This window comes from Salvelinus sp. IW2-2015, unplaced genomic scaffold (assembly GCF_002910315.2).
Source record: "Salvelinus sp. IW2-2015 unplaced genomic scaffold, ASM291031v2 Un_scaffold1800, whole genome shotgun sequence".
NCBI lineage: Eukaryota > Metazoa > Chordata > Actinopteri > Salmoniformes > Salmonidae > Salvelinus > Salvelinus sp. IW2-2015.
The window spans coordinates 45869-61470 of record NW_019943173.1 but is presented as its reverse complement, the minus strand read 5'-3'; the positions used below and the strand labels follow the sequence as shown (position 1 = coordinate 61470).

Here is a 15602-nt window from a genome sequence, read left to right as displayed (position 1 = left end):
ATTTATTCGCACAGAATATAATAGGTCAAACTTTGTACTATGGGATAGTAGATTGACATAGGCTAGTGCTTTTGCTGTTCGGATAGGCTACTCATGTTGTGAATGACGAAAAGTAATGGTGGACAGTTCATCCAATATCTTAAATATGCACCTTGGAATTTGGATAAGGATGCGCGCAGTTTGCGTCCCCAATGTGGTCTGTCTTCTCTTGTAGCCTCACGGACGAGCCATGGAGTGAGGCGCGTTTCGGCACGCAACCGCTAAACGATAAACCGGCCGTCTCCTTGAAGAGAAGGAATATAATTATTATTACTCAGCCCAAGGGCACAAACAGCCACTTGGCCGCAAAAGGCAGGATTTATTTAGGGGCCATTACAGTTTCACACAAAGGGATGCAGCCGGGAAATTCCGAGGCATAAGTGCTGTCAATTGTGAATGAGAGACTGGATGGAGTGTGTACAGCCTCACACCAAAACCAAAGCAGAAGCTCATGCTTAACATACAACTTTTTCAAACTCATTCGAGTTGGCATCATGCAGCTTTAGAATGTTCCGTTAAAAATCCAAACATACAGCCCAACATTTGTATCACAAGTAAAGTTGCTATAATAACTTGAAATTAAGCATATAGGAGGACCTGTTTCTTTGTTAACCGTTCAACACAGAATAGCCGTATGTGCGCACTCTTCAAATCGTTTGGATAACAGTGCCTTTCTATTTTCTTCAGCTGTGTTCAATTGTATTTCTTCATACTATAAAATCATATAAATAGTGCCACGTATTCTAGCAATCTTGTCTGCTAAAAAAACTTAGGTAGCCCACAGCCATATGCATAGCCGATCGGGGCCAAACATTTACCATTTTACATGAGTCATTTAGCAAGACGCTCTTATCCAGAGCGGACTTACAGTTAGGGCATTCATTTTAAGATTTGCTAGATGAGACAACACATATTCACAGTTCATATTGATAGTTTACATGTTTCTTCCAATAAACTTCAGCTATCAGTGAGGTCAGAGCTAGAAGGGGGGGTCAAGTGCAAGTGCTGGTTAACTGCTTATTTTTTAATATCATTTTTGGGGGTGGGGTCGTAGTGAGAAGGAGGATTATTTAAGATACTGAGGTAGGGTTTCAGATGTTTTCGGAAGATGGGTAAGACCTGCGCCTAGCTTCAGGGGAAGAGGCCACCAGGCGTGCCAGGACAGAGAAAGAGCTTGGACTGGACTGAACGGGAGCATGCCCTCCCGTAGGGGAGGGTCAAGAGACATGAGGTGGCAGAAGGGTTGGTTTCCGTCGCATAGTAAGCACCGTAGTCTGTAGTGGGTATGCGAGGCTTCAACTGGAACAGGCGAGGTGCGAAGAGCCAGGTGACATGAGAGAACTTGGGGAAATTTTTTAAAAACCAGGCCAGGCTGCTTGCTTTGTGGAAAGTTGCAGGGTGGTTTGATTGGTTACAACCAGGAGCCCAGCAACAGCGAGTTGCATAGTCCAGACAGGGACGAGCGAAAAGGTGCCGGATTAGGACCTTGCGCCGCTTTCCTGTTGTGAGGCAGGGTTTCGTACTCTAACAGATGTTGTAGAGCAGAACCTGGAGGATCGGGTCAACTGGCATTTGATGTTGCAAAGAACGACAGGGTGTTGTCTAGGGCACGCCAAGAGTCTTTTGCACTTTCTGGGAGGGCAACACTGTTGGAGTTGTTCAACCGTTGATGGAGAGGTCTTTGAGCGGCAGGCTCGCTGGGTGCGAGATAGAGCAGCTAGTTCCATCTGTCGAGGTTTGAGCTTGATGGTGGTGGGCCAACATCCAAGTTGAGATATTACTGTATGCCAGGCACGCAGAGATGCTTTGTCACTACCTGTGAAAAGTACAGAAGGGGGAAGGAGAAAAGTAGTTGCACATCATGTGTTCATCCGCATGGAATGAGCAGACCCATGGAAGATACGATGGAGCCGAGTGAGAGGGCCTAGAACCAAGCCCTGGGAGACAATAGAGTGAGAGTATGTTTACTGGTGCAGACAAGATCCTCTCCACTGTCACCTGGTAGGAGCGGCTGCCAGGTAGGATGCAATTCAAGTGTGTGATATCCTGAGAGACCAGCCCAGCCCTGGAAAGGCGTGGAGAGGGAGGAAAGAGGTCAGGGCATAGGAGTTCTGTGTGAGTAGACCAGTGGAATCAATAGGCGAGTGAATGAGTAGCAGACGTTCGTCAACCAAAGTGGTTGACAAAGTAGGTTCCGCAGAGAGGGTGGAGGGTTGAGGGAGGGGAAGCGCGTGAGGATTAAGAGGGAGGAGAGGTGGAAAAGAGTTTCTATGATTAAGAGGCAGAAGCTTGACATTTCTTAGAGTGATAGGAAAAGTGGCTTTAGCAGCAGTACAGAGAAGTAGATTAAAGAGGGAGTGAAAGGATGATAGATTCTCCAGGTGTTAGTTTTCATCCAATTTTGCCTCAGTTGCCCGCAGCCCTGTTCTGTAAGCTCGTAATGATCACGGCCGGGAGGAAAGGCGGACAGTCCCGAGTCATTAGGATGCATAAAAGGAGGAGAGTAGGAGGTCGAAGAGGGCAGAATCAGGAGACAGGAGGGAGAAGAATTTTAGCAGAGAGAGAGTATGATAGGATGGAAGAGGAGAGATTAGTGGGAGGAGAGAGCAGAAGATTGCGATGGCTCATTGGACCAATGGGTAGGGCTGGGTTGGTTAGGGTTGGGATTAATGGGAAACAGAAAAGGAAACAAAGTAATTGATCAGAGACCTGGGGGGGGGGTGTGCAGGCTGAGATTAGACAAGCGAGCAGCCTCTTGTAAGATGAGGTCAAGGAGGGTTAGCGTCAAAAGAGGCAAGAGGGAAAAGAGCGAGTTGGAAAGAAATTAATCGAATGCAGACGTCGGGAGGTTGAAGTTGCCAGGTCGCGAAGAGGCAAAAGAGCGGTGAGCCATCATCAGGAAATTAGCTTTTATTCAGGTGTCAAAAGCTCATTTGAGGAACTCTTCCAGGGCACCTGGTGGACGATAGATTACAACAATGTTAACTTGAGGGAACAAGTGACCAGTGACAGCATGGAGTTAAATGAGATGGACAGGTGACGAGAGCGAGAAAAGAGAAAATCTTCATTTAGGGAAATTGAGTAAACCTGTTGCCATCACGTGGGACAAACCCAGATGAATCTGGGACTATGCAGAGGAAACATAGGTCAGATGAGAAAGAGGAGCTGGACAGTTAGCAATGTTCTCTGGCTGATCCATGTCTGTCCGTCAGGACAACAAGTCAAAGGCACTAAAGATGAACTCTGCGTTCTTGACCACAGATCGGCAGTTCCAAAGACACCACTTAAAGTAGATGGCCCAAGCTAGCAAAACGAAAGTACTAGAAAGGATAAAGACAAAAAAATATACTTATCACTCCTGGAGATATCAGGAGTCCTCTAACTATAGAATGAACATAAGGACAACTCAGATTATTGTTCATGTTCAAACCCACATGCTGCGTGGCCAAACACGACTCAACACATCATTAAGTTTGCTGATGGACACAACAGTGCTAGGTCTAACCACCGACAACGATGAGACGAGACGGCCTATAGGGAGGGAAGTCAAAGAAACTGGCCAATGTGGTGCCAGGGCAACAACCTCTCCCTCAATGTGAGCAAGGACAAAGGAAGGCTGATCGTGGACTACAGAAAAGGCGTGCCGAACAGGCCCCGTTAACATCAACGGGGGCTGTAGGTAGTGGCGTCGAGAGTTTCAAGTTCTTTGGTGTTCACATCACGCAACGGAACTATCATCGTCCAAACATACAAGAAAGTCGTGAAGAGGCACGACAAAACCTTCTTCCCCCTCAGGAGGACCGAAAAGATTTTGGCGTTAGGTCCCCAGATCCTTCACAAAGTTCTACAAGCTGCACCATCGAGGACATCCTGACCGGTGCTCACCGCCTGGTTTGGCAACTGCTCGGTATTCTGACCGTACTCGGCGCTACAGAGCGTAGTGCGAATTGGCCCAGCTACATCACTGGGGCCAAAGCTTTCCTGCCTCAGGACCTATTCTAATAGCAGTGTTCAGCAGGAAAGCCCAGAAAATTTGTTCAGGACTCCAGTCACCAAGTTTATAGACTGTTTTCTCTGCTATGCATGGCAAAGCGGTCCGGAGCGCCAAGTCTAGGACCGAGAAAAGGGCTCCTCAACAGCTTTTCCTACCCCAAGCCTGCTGCTGAAACAATTAATAAAAACGCGACCGACAATTTGTACACTGCTGCTACTCGCTGTTTTAGTTGGTTACCTATGTATAGTCACTTCGCCCCCACCTACGATGAAGAGCAGAGTACCTCAACTGCCTGTAACCCCTGCACACTACTCGGTTACCCGGTGCCCCTGTATATAACCTCGTTATTGTTTATTCTTATTGGTGTTTACTTTTATATTACTTTTTTATCTTAGCCTACTTTGGTAAAAATATTTTCTTTCTCTTGAACTGCACTGTTGGTAAGGTCTTGTAAGTTGAGCATTTCACCGTAAGGTCTACACTTGTTGTGTATCGGTGCATAGTGGCATAATAAAGTTTGATTTGATCGCTATTATGTTCTTTGGAAAATATATAAATATTTCTTCCATATCATTTGTTTCTTCAGACTGTCGGGAAAATAAAACAATGGAGTTCTTGTGATGGTGTAGGAAAATGCCGTCGGGGGTACGCCAAATTAAAAAATGTGATTCACATTTTTTTTCTCCACATTTCTACAGTGATTTAGTAAGGCCCGCATCCATAAGACACGTACCACTCTTACTGGTTAGGTACTGCTACTTTTACAGCGGTTACTCACCTCCACCTGTCAACGACCACAATTTATTCTGCTTCCACAAGCACATCCAATTGCTAGCATCAGTATAATTCTACATTGTGTGTTTAAGCCCAGCTAGCATGGACACTGACAGTTGGTGGAATCTGATGGCAGCCGAAGAGCTTACTGCCCCCTTACCCAGGGAAGCCACCGAACAACAGGACAGGGACGTTGGACCATCGAAAGGTGTAAATATGATGAGAACTACATTGATTTGGGGTCAATTATATTGGGAGTAAGTTGCCTTTCCTCAGCCACAGTGTGTAATGTGGCAAAAGTACTATGCTCACAATTCAATGAAACCTTCAACTCTTGCGCAGACATTTAGAAACAAAACATTGACGATTTCCAAAAATAAAGCCACACAAGTTTTTTTGAGCGAGAAATTAAGACGAATTTTCAAGATAGATAAGACATGTATTAATATCAACAGATACCCATTTAATAAGAAGGACTAGAAAGTGACTTATATTTGTGAGCTACCAAGTGGGCTAGAACAGGCAAGCCCCATCTATTGGGGGACTTATTAATTCTTCCTGCTGCCGCGGAATGGCTGGGACATACCAGGGGAAAAGGCCCAAAAATCTAATACATGACAATCGCCTTCATCAAACAAACACTGTTTCACGACGCATCAGTGACATGGGCAGGAGATGTTGTGAAACAATTTATTGCTTTGCATTACATTGCCAGTGAATTCTATGCATTACAGCTGGATGGAGTCAACAGACGTGCGGGCTTGGCACAGCCTGGTATATGTCTGTACGTTTGGATGGGGGTCAATTTAGGGAAGGATCCTCCTTCTTGCAAAAAAGCTCTTGGAAACCAGGACCAAGAGGGAGGATATTTTTTAGAGTACTGGACAGGCTTTGGTTAACATCAAATTAACCTTTTTGCTTGGTAAAGATGTGTGTATCTTCTATTGATGGCGCAAAAGCCATGACAGGGAGACATAGTTGGAGTGGTAAACGCTCGTGCAAGCAGTTGCTTCCCAACGCTACTTTGGGTGCAACTACAGCATCCACCGGAGAGGCTTTCTGCCAAGCGAATGCCTGACAGCTTGAAAGACGTTTGGACACGTAATAGTGAGAATGACAAGGCCCCCGAACTCTCATGTATTTTTCTGCACATTCTGTGCAATGATATGAGGAGCGAACATGTAACGCCTTTACAACATACAGAAGTGTGCTGCGGTTATCAAGGGGGAAAATATCGACCACGTTTTTTTTTAATTGAGAGATGAGCTTAAAGTTTTCTTTACTGACTATAATTCCCTTGTCTGACCGCTTGCCATGATGACAAGTTTCCACACGACTTGGCCTATTCTGGGTTGATGTTTTTTCTACCTGAATTGACCTGAATCTAGGATTAACAGGACTCTCTGCCAACTATTTCAATGTGTTGGGACAAAATTGAGGGCTTGAATTAAGAAGTTGGAGTCTCTTCTCTGTCTGCATAACAAGGACAACACACGGGTCTTTCCATCATTGTATGATTTTTGTGGTTGCAAATGAACCAAGTTTAGGACATGTCAAATGTGATTATAGCCGAAAGCACCTGAGTGAGTTTGGGTTGCCATAATTACGCAGTACTTTCCCGAAACGGATGAGGCACAAACAACGGATTCGTTATCACTTTCAGCCTCCAGTCCACTTAACGATATCTGAACAAGAGGAGCCTCATCGAAATTGCAAACCAGGCGGTCTGTGACATTTATTTAATTTCAGAAGTCACGCCAGATTTGTGGATAGGGGGCTGGGACTCACAGTATCCTGCCTGGAACAATGGCTGTTAAGACACTTATGCCCTTTCAACCACGGTACCTATGTTGAGAGTGGATTTCTGCCCTCACTAGCATTGAAACCAAATACAGGACACAGACTGTGTAGGAAAAATGATTTAAGACTGAGACTCTCTCCAAATACAACCCACATGCAGAAGTTATGTGCCATCCTTCAAGTACACCCTCTCATTAATGTGGTGAGTTATTCACCAATTTTCTTATGAACAATAAGGTTTATTATATGTAAGATGGGTTAAATAAAGAGCACCAATTATTTGATGTATTTTTATATTAGTATTGGCCTGGTTCTATAAGAGCTCCTTTGTCACTTCCCACGACCGGGTTTGACAAAAAACTCACACCATTCTTATGTTTAATAAATGTATTGTTATAGTGTGTGGCAGCTTTACAATGATGGCAAATAAACAACATTTTGAGAAGTGCGCTGACCCGGTGCTAGAGGGGGTTACAGCTGGAGGTTGAATGTGTTGAAGGCGGTACGGGGGACTATAAAAAGTTTGGGAACCACGGTGTTAGGCCTATATTGCTATGGATTTATTATATAATATGTTTTATGTAGATGTTCCAAAGGTCTGCATCAATGGCTGATAGGCTGCTGCTTGGAAGACAGGAGATGCTTAAATGTGTTTATGTTAATTAACGGTCACAATTACCGCTGAGACCGGCAGTTTATCCTTGCTTGACAATCCACTAGTTGACGACATTTCATGACCTCCACAGCCCTACGCAGGACTAATCCAGGTCTGACATTACTTAAGGCTTAAGGGGTCAGAGAGAAGACAAAAATTATGTCAACTGTTATTTCCTCTGTAATAATTGAAGATGTGATCTTCTCATTGGTTGGCTTTGTTCATACCAGCTGCCTTGTACTGGCATTTCACTGTCTGACATAATCTCTTTCTCATCTCCCTCTTTTCTCAATCTCTACAGTTCTCCCATTTTGCCGTTGGTCAAACCCTCTCCCTTCACTTATTTTTCCTTCTCTCTGGTCCAAATCATTGTATTTAAATGGAAACAGCAAAAAAGAGAGAGAAGGGCGAGGGAAAGAAGGAAAGAGAGGGAGAGAAAGAGAGATGATAGAGATTATCCACACTTTCATGTACACTGTGTGTGTGTTTTCTTGTCTGGGCGGTCTTATCATAAAAGAGTGCTGGCAGGGCCTACAGTAGGCAGGACCACAGTTGTCCAGTTGGCCTGCTTGGTTTCTGGGGGCCAGTGTGGTCAACTGGTTCCTAGATGAGACGAGCTGTGCTTACACCCCAGGAAACACCCTGGCTGGGGCCTACGGGGCCAACAGACGTCAAACAGAGAGGACACACTCACAGAGACTGTTCACACACACACTTCATAAGGTTTCTTCTCTGAGGACAGTCAAAACTGTTGGTCTGTTCTGTTTCTTCCTGCGGCTGGCTTTTATCGGTGGTTTCTACTGTAATATGAGAGTTTTCCTCTTGGCTGAGAATAGAGGAATATAGAATAGAGATAGAGAATAGAAGAATAGAGAGTAGAAGAATAGAGGAATATAGAAATAAGAGGAATAGAGAATAGAAGAATAAGAACTATAGGAATAGAGAGTAGAGAAAGAGGAATATTAGGATAGAAATAGAAAGAATAGAGTAATATAGGAATAGAGAGTAGAAGAATAGAGGAATATAGAATAGAGGAATAGAGAATTGAGAATTGAGGAATAGAGTGGGGAGAGCAGAGAGACTGCAGGGATGGGGAAAGACAAAGGGGGAAAAAGAGAAGAGTTGGAAAGAAACGGGAAAGTGGGAGGAAAGGTTCAGAGGGATAATTCCAGTCTTTTGGTCTGCTCTGTTCTTACTCTTATGTTTAAATATTCATGTTTAAAGCCTTGGCTTATTCAATACCATCACTATGAGTTCTGTCCGTGTTCTCAGAGTGATATTACTATCTCTCTCTCTATCTCTTCTATCTGCTCTCTCTCTATCTCCTCTCTTCTCTCTCTCTCTCTCATCTCTCTCTCTCTCTCTCTCTCTCTCTCTCTCTCTCGCCTCTCACTCTCACCTCTCTCTCTACGCTGTCTCTCTCTCTTCTCGGGTGTCTTCTCTCTTTCTCTCGCTGTCTCTCTCTCTCTCTCGCTGTCTTCTCTCTCTCTGTCTCTCTCCCTCTCTCCTCTCTGTCTCGTCTTCTCTCTTCTCCTCTCTTGCTCTCTCTCTCTCTCTCCCTCTTCCTCTTCTCCGCAGCGTTGAATGAGCCCACTATGATTACGGCTTCCAGAGGTTACAGAAAGTCATCCCCAGAACATTCCAGGAGACCAGGAGAGACTAACCCAAGGTCAGCCACACACACACATACACACATTCACACCCATACACACCACCCATACACCACGCACAATACACACACACACACACCACACACATACATACATACCACACACACGCACCAAAGAAAGGAAGAAGAGGAGCGGGAGGAGAGGGGGACGGAGAAAGAGTAGGGCAAGTAGAGGGGGAGGAGGGAAGGGGGAGGGGGAGGTATACAGGTGTCCATCATAGTTCCAGTCAGTTTCAGCTGAGGAATTCAGTGGATCGAAGAACTGCCCAGTCTGAAGTGTTCTTACTGAAGCTTTGATTTGGTCGTCCCAGCAGTGAAAAGACAGCAGGGGAGGGGAGAGAGAACAGGTGAGGAATGTTAAGAGAGAAATCACCTCGCCCTCACTCTGGGTCATTGTCTAGGTGTTGAGGTCTGTGGAACAAATCAGCATCCTACTGAGATGCTTGATACGTATGGCCCCTAATCTTTGACTAAACAACCCCTGTATCTCCTCCCCTCCCCTATCCCTCCCCCCATCTCCTCCCCTCCAGAGGTTAACTCTGTGTTCTTATTTCCCTGTGGCGGGTCCTCATGACAGCCAGTTTCATCATAGCACTTGATGGGTTGTACGGGACTGCACTTGAAAAAAACTTTCAAAGTTCTTTGAAATTTTTGTTATTGACTGACCCATCATGTCTAAAGTAATGACTGGACTGTCATTTCTTCTTTGCTTATTTGAGTTGTTTCTTGCCAAAATATTTGGACTTTGATCTTTTACCAAATAGGGGCTATCTTCTGTATACCACCCATACCTTGTCACAACACAATCTGATTGGCTTCCAATTTCATTAAGAAGAAAGAAATTCCACAAAATGAACTTTTTAACAAGGCACGTCTGTTAAACTGAAATGCGTTCCAGTGGACTACCTCATGAAGCTTGTGTTGAGAGAATGCAAGAGTGTGCAAAGCTGTCATCAAGGCAATTTTTTGTTTTTGTTTTTTTGTCTAAACACTTTTTTGGTTACTACATGATTCCATATGTGTTATTTCAGTTTTGATGTCTTCTACAATGTAGGAAATATCCCTTCGAATGAGTTAGTGTTCTGGTCCCAAACTATTTGGACTGCTACTGTAAGCAAATACATAGTAGCAGGGCAGGTCTGGTTGTCTTTCACCTCTATTGGTGCTTTATTGAGCTAAAACAATGTTGTTGATACCTTCTGGCAACAACTGGACTAATCACTTCAGAAAAAAAGATTTGTTTCCAAAGGTACCCTATTCCCTATAGTGCACTACTTTGACAAAGTCCATTGATCAAAAAGTAGTGCACTAAATAGGGATAGGGTTTCATTGGACATAACACAGTATTAACTTGTTTCCTGTATCTCTGAATCAGGGCCCCCCGACTTATTATTACTTAAAAAGGGGTCTTATATATCTTCCTCCTTAATTCTCTGCCGTGGTTAGGTTCCTCGGTTGTCAATTGTGTTCGTCTGGTTGTCAAGGTTCCGTCTGGTTGTCAAGGTTCCTCTGGTGTGGCTAATGATTCCGTTGACCGCCAGACGAAGCAGCAGAGGTCTGGATCAGGTTCCCTTCCTGTTTAATCAGGCCCTCACAGCTTTACAGGAAGAGTCCCTCCCACACACACACACACACACACACACACACACACACACACACACACACACACACACAAGCACACACACACACACACACACATCCCAGGAAATGTTTCGGTAAGGCGGTACTATCTATGACACAGAGAGCAGCTAACAACATTTCTGTGATTATCTTTTAGATGACTCTGGACCCCAGTCCTCATAATCACTTTACTTAACTCAACAGACCCCAGGACTAACAGACAGACAGAAAGGGATGAGAAGAAACAGAGGAGGAGAGGGGGGAGGAGAGAGAGAGAGAGAGAGAGAGAAGGAGAAGAGAAGAGGAGCATAAGACAGAGAGAGCAGAGAAATGGATAGGGAGCATAGTTAGGGGATAAACGAGACTGAGATGAGGGAGGAGAGAGGAGGAGAGGGAGAGAGTGCTCTCCTCCTTACAGCCACAGTGGGGGTTGTCTGTGCCCTAATACTCTTCCTCATTTCTCCCCTCCCTCCTCTCTCTCCCTCTCCGTCCATCTAGTCATCCCTGGGGAGCATGGGGCGGTAGGAAAAGAAGGGAACGGGAGGAGAGAGAGAGAGGCATACATACTAAAGTCCACTTACCTTCCTGGGAACCCATGTCTCTCAATCCACCTAGAGCGGACTGAGAGATAGGCCCCTCTTCGATCGCCCTCTGTTTCCCCCCCCATCTCTCTTTTCCCAACCATACTACAGTTCTCTTCTCTCTCCCTCCTCCCTCCCCCGCTCCCCCTCTTTTGTTATACATCTGGTAATGGAAGTGTAAGACAGAAGCAGAACTTCCATATTGAGGGAAATTTAGCACCTTGACAGCGCTTCACACTCTTTATTGCTTTGCTGACCCTCCTGCATGTCCTCTGTGTGTGTGTGTGTGTGTGTGTGTGTGTGTGTGTGTCGATGTGGTCGTTGCGTGGTGCGTGCGTTTGCGTCGTGTGTGTGTGTGTGTGGTGGAGACACATGTTGTGTAGGAAACACTGACAGCTGGGAGACAGTGTGTGTTGTGTGTGTGTGTGTGTGTGTGTGTGTGTTGTGTGTGTTGTGTGTGTGTGTGTGATGTGTGTGTGTGTGTGTGTGTGGTGTGTGTGTGTGTGTGTGTGTGTGTGTGTGTTGTTGTGTGTGTGTGTGTGTGTGTGTGTGTGTGTGAGAGAGAGAGAGAGAGAGGGATACCACTCAAGGGACTCTTCCTGTAAAAGCTGTGAGGGCCTGATGTAAACAGGAAGGGAACCTGATCCAGACCTCTGGCCTGCTGTCGTCTGGCGGTCAACGGAATCATTAGCCACACCAGACGGAACCTTGACAAACCAGACGGAACCTTGACAAACCAGACGGAAACTTGACAAACCAGACGGAACCTTGACAAACCAGACGGAACCTAACCACGAGCCAGACAGAATCTAAGGAGGGAAGATTCATATAAGACACATCCCTTTTTAGGAATGATAAGATGGAGTGAGGCCTGATTCAGAGAATACAGGAAACAAGTTAACACTGTGTCTACTTCCAAATGAAACCCTATTCCCTATTTAGTGCACTACTTTTGATCAATAGGACTATTGTCTAAAGTAGTGCACTATATAGGGAATAGGGTACCATTTGAAACAAAGATCTTGCTTTTCTGTAAGGATTGGATCCAGTTGTTAAGAGAAGTGTGGTCAACAACACATTGTTCTTAGCTCAATAAAACTCAATAGAGGTGAAAGGAACAACCAGACCTGCCTGCTACTAATGTATCTGCTTACAGTAGCAGTCAATAGTTTGGACACACCTACTCATTCGAGGGATATTCTACATTGTAGAAGACATCAAAACTGAAATAACACATATGGAATCATGTAGTAACCAAAAAAGTGTTAGACAAAAAACAAAAACAAAAAATTGCCTTGATGACAGCTTTGCACACTCTTGGCATTCTCTCAACCAGCTTCATGAGGTAGTCACCTGGAACGCATTTCAGTTAACAGACGTGCCTTGTTAAAAGTTCATTTGTGGAATTTCTTTCCTTCTTAATGAATTTGAGCCAATCAGTTGTGTTGTGACAAGGTATGGGTGGTATACAGAAGATAGCCCTATTTGGTAAAAGATCAAGTCCATATTATGGCAAGAACAACTCAAATAAGCAAAGAGAAATGACAGTCCATCATTACTTTAGACATGATGGTCAGTCAATACAAAAAATTTCAAGAACTTTGAAAGTTTTTTCAAGTGCAGTCGTACAACCCATCAAGTGCTATGATGAAACTGGCTGTCATGAGGACCGCCACAGGGAAATAAGACACAGAGTTACCTCTGGAGGGGAGGGAGAGGGGGAGGGATAGGGAGGGGAGGAGATACAGGGGGTTGTTAGTCTAAAGATTAGGGGCCATACGTATCAAGCATCTCAGTAGGAGTGCTGATTTGTTCCACAGACCTCAACACTGCAGACATGAACCCAGAGTGAGGGCGAGGTGATTTCTGCTCTTAACTTCCTACACCTGTTCTCTCTCCCCTCCCCTGCTGTCTTTCACTGCTGGACGCCAATCAAAGCTTCAGTAAGACACTCAGCTGGCAGTTCTTCGATCCACTGATTCCTCAGCTGACTTGACTGAACTATGATGGACACCTGTATACCTCCCCTCCCCCTTCCCTCCTCCCCCTCTACTTCCTACTCTTTCTCTCCCCCTCTCCCTCCCGCTCCTCTTCGTTCTTTCTTTGTGCGTGTGTGTGGTATTATGTATGTGTGTGGTGTGTGTGTGTGTGTATTGTGCGTGGTGTATGGGTGGTGTGTATGGGTGTGAATGTGTGTATGTGTGTGTGTGGCTGACCTTGGGTAGTCTCTCCGTGGTCTCCTGGATGTCTGGGGATGACTTTCTGTAACCTCTGGAAGCCGTAATCATAGTGGGCTCATTCAACGCTGCGAGAGAGGAAGAGGGAGAGAGAGAGAGAGAGCAAGAGAGAGAAGAGAGAAGAGAGACAGAGAGGAGAGAGGGAGAGAGACAGAGAGAGAGAAGACAGCGAGAGAGAGAGAGAGACAGGCGAGAGAAAGAGAGAGACACCCGAGAAGAGAGAGAGACAGCGTAGAGAGAGAGGTGAGAGTGAGAGGCGAGAGAGAGAGAGAGAGAGAGAGAGAGAGAGAGAGAGAGAGAGAGAGAGAGAGATAGAGAGAGAGAGATAGAGAGATAGAGAGAGAGATAGTAATATCACTCTGAGAACACGGACAGAACTCATAGTGATGGTAATTGAATAAGCCAAGCTTTAACATGAATATTTAAACATAAGAGTATGAACAGAGCAGACCAAGACTGGAATTATCCCTCTGAACCTTTCTCCCACTTTCCCGTTCTTCCACTTTCTCTTTCCCCACTTTGTCTTTCCCATCCCCTGCAGTCTCTCTCTCCCACTCTATTCCTCAATTCTCAATTCTCTATTCCTCTATTCTATATTCCTCTATTCTTCTACTCTCTATTCCTATATTCTCTATTCTTCTATTCTCTATTCTATATTCCTCTATTCTTCTACTCTCTATTCCTATATTCTCTATTCTTCTATTCTCTATTCCTCTATTCTATATTCCTCTATTCTTCTACTCTCTATTCTTCTATTCTCTATTCCTCTATTCTATATTCCTCTATTCTCTAGCCAGAGGAAACTCTCATACAGTAGAAAACCCACCGATAAAAGCAGCCGCAGGAGAAACAGAACAGACCAACAGTTGACTGTCCTCAGAGAAGAAAACCTTATGAAGTGTGTGTGTGAACAGTCTCTGTGAGTGTGTCTCTCTCTGTTTGCCGTCTGTTGGCCCCGTAGGCCCCAGCCAGGGTGTTTCCTGGGGGTGTAAGCACAGCTCGTCTCCCATCTGAGGAGACAGCTTGACCCACTGGCCCCCAGAAACAAGCAGGCCACTGGACAAACTGTGGTCCTGCTACTGTAGGCCTGCCAGCCTCTTTATGATAGACCCCCAGACAGAAAACACACACCACAGATGTACAATGAAGTGTGGATAATCTCTATCATTCTCTCTTTCTCTCCCTCTCTTTCTTTCTTTCCCTCCCCTTCTCCCTCTCTTTTTGCTGTTTCCATTTAATACAATGATTTGGACAGAGAGAAGGAAAAATAAGTGAAGGGAGAGGTTGACCACGGCAAATGGGAGACTGTAGAGATTGAGAAAAGAGGGAGATGAGAAAGAGATTATGTCAGACAGTGAAATGCCAGTACAGGCAGCTGGTATGAACAAAGCCAAAACAATGAGAAGATCACATCTTCAATTATTACAGAGGAATAACAGTTGACATAATTTTGTCTTCTCTGACCCCTTTAAGCCTTAAGTATGATTCAGACCTGGATTAGTCCTGCGTAGGGCTGTGGAGGTCATGAAATGTCGTCAACTAGTGATTGTCAAGCAAATAACTGCCGGTCTCACGGTAATTGACCGTTAATTAACATAAACACATTTAGCATCTCCTGTCTTCCAAGCACAGCCTATCAGCCATTGATGCAGACCTTTGGAACATCTACATAAAACATATATATAATAAATCCATGCAATATAGCCTACACCAGTGGTTCCCAAACTTTTTATAGTCCCGTACCCCTTCAAACATTCAACCTCCAGCTGTACCCCCTCTAGCACCAGGGTCAGCGCACTCTCAAATGTTGTTTATTGCCATCATTGTAAGCCTGCCACACACTATACAATACATTTATTAAACATAAGAATGAGTGTGAGTTTTTGTCACAACCCGGCTCGTGGGAAGTGACAAAGAGCTCTTATAGGACCAGGGCACAAATACTAATATAAAAATAATCAATAATTGTGCTCTTTATTTAACCATCTTACATATAAAACCTTATTTGTTCATAGAAAATTGTGAATAACTCACCACATGTTAATGAGAAGGGTGTACTTGAAAGGATGCACATAACTCTGCAATGTTGGGTTGTATTGGAGAGAGTCTCAGTCTTAAATCATTTTCCTCACACAGTCTGTGTCTGTATTTGGTTTTCATGCTAGTGAGGGCAGAGAATCCACTCTCACATAGGTACGTGGTTGCAAAGGGCATCAGTGTCTTAACAGCCAAT

At 44.7% G+C, this 15602-nt stretch overlaps 1 pseudogene; it reads right to left on the bottom strand.

Annotated features, from left to right (window-relative positions):
- The window catches only part of LOC112072011 (transcription factor COE1-A-like), a 41135-nt pseudogene extending 27701 nt beyond the window's left edge, over nt 1-13434 (bottom strand).
- Between the last annotated feature and the right edge of the window lie 2168 nt (nt 13435-15602).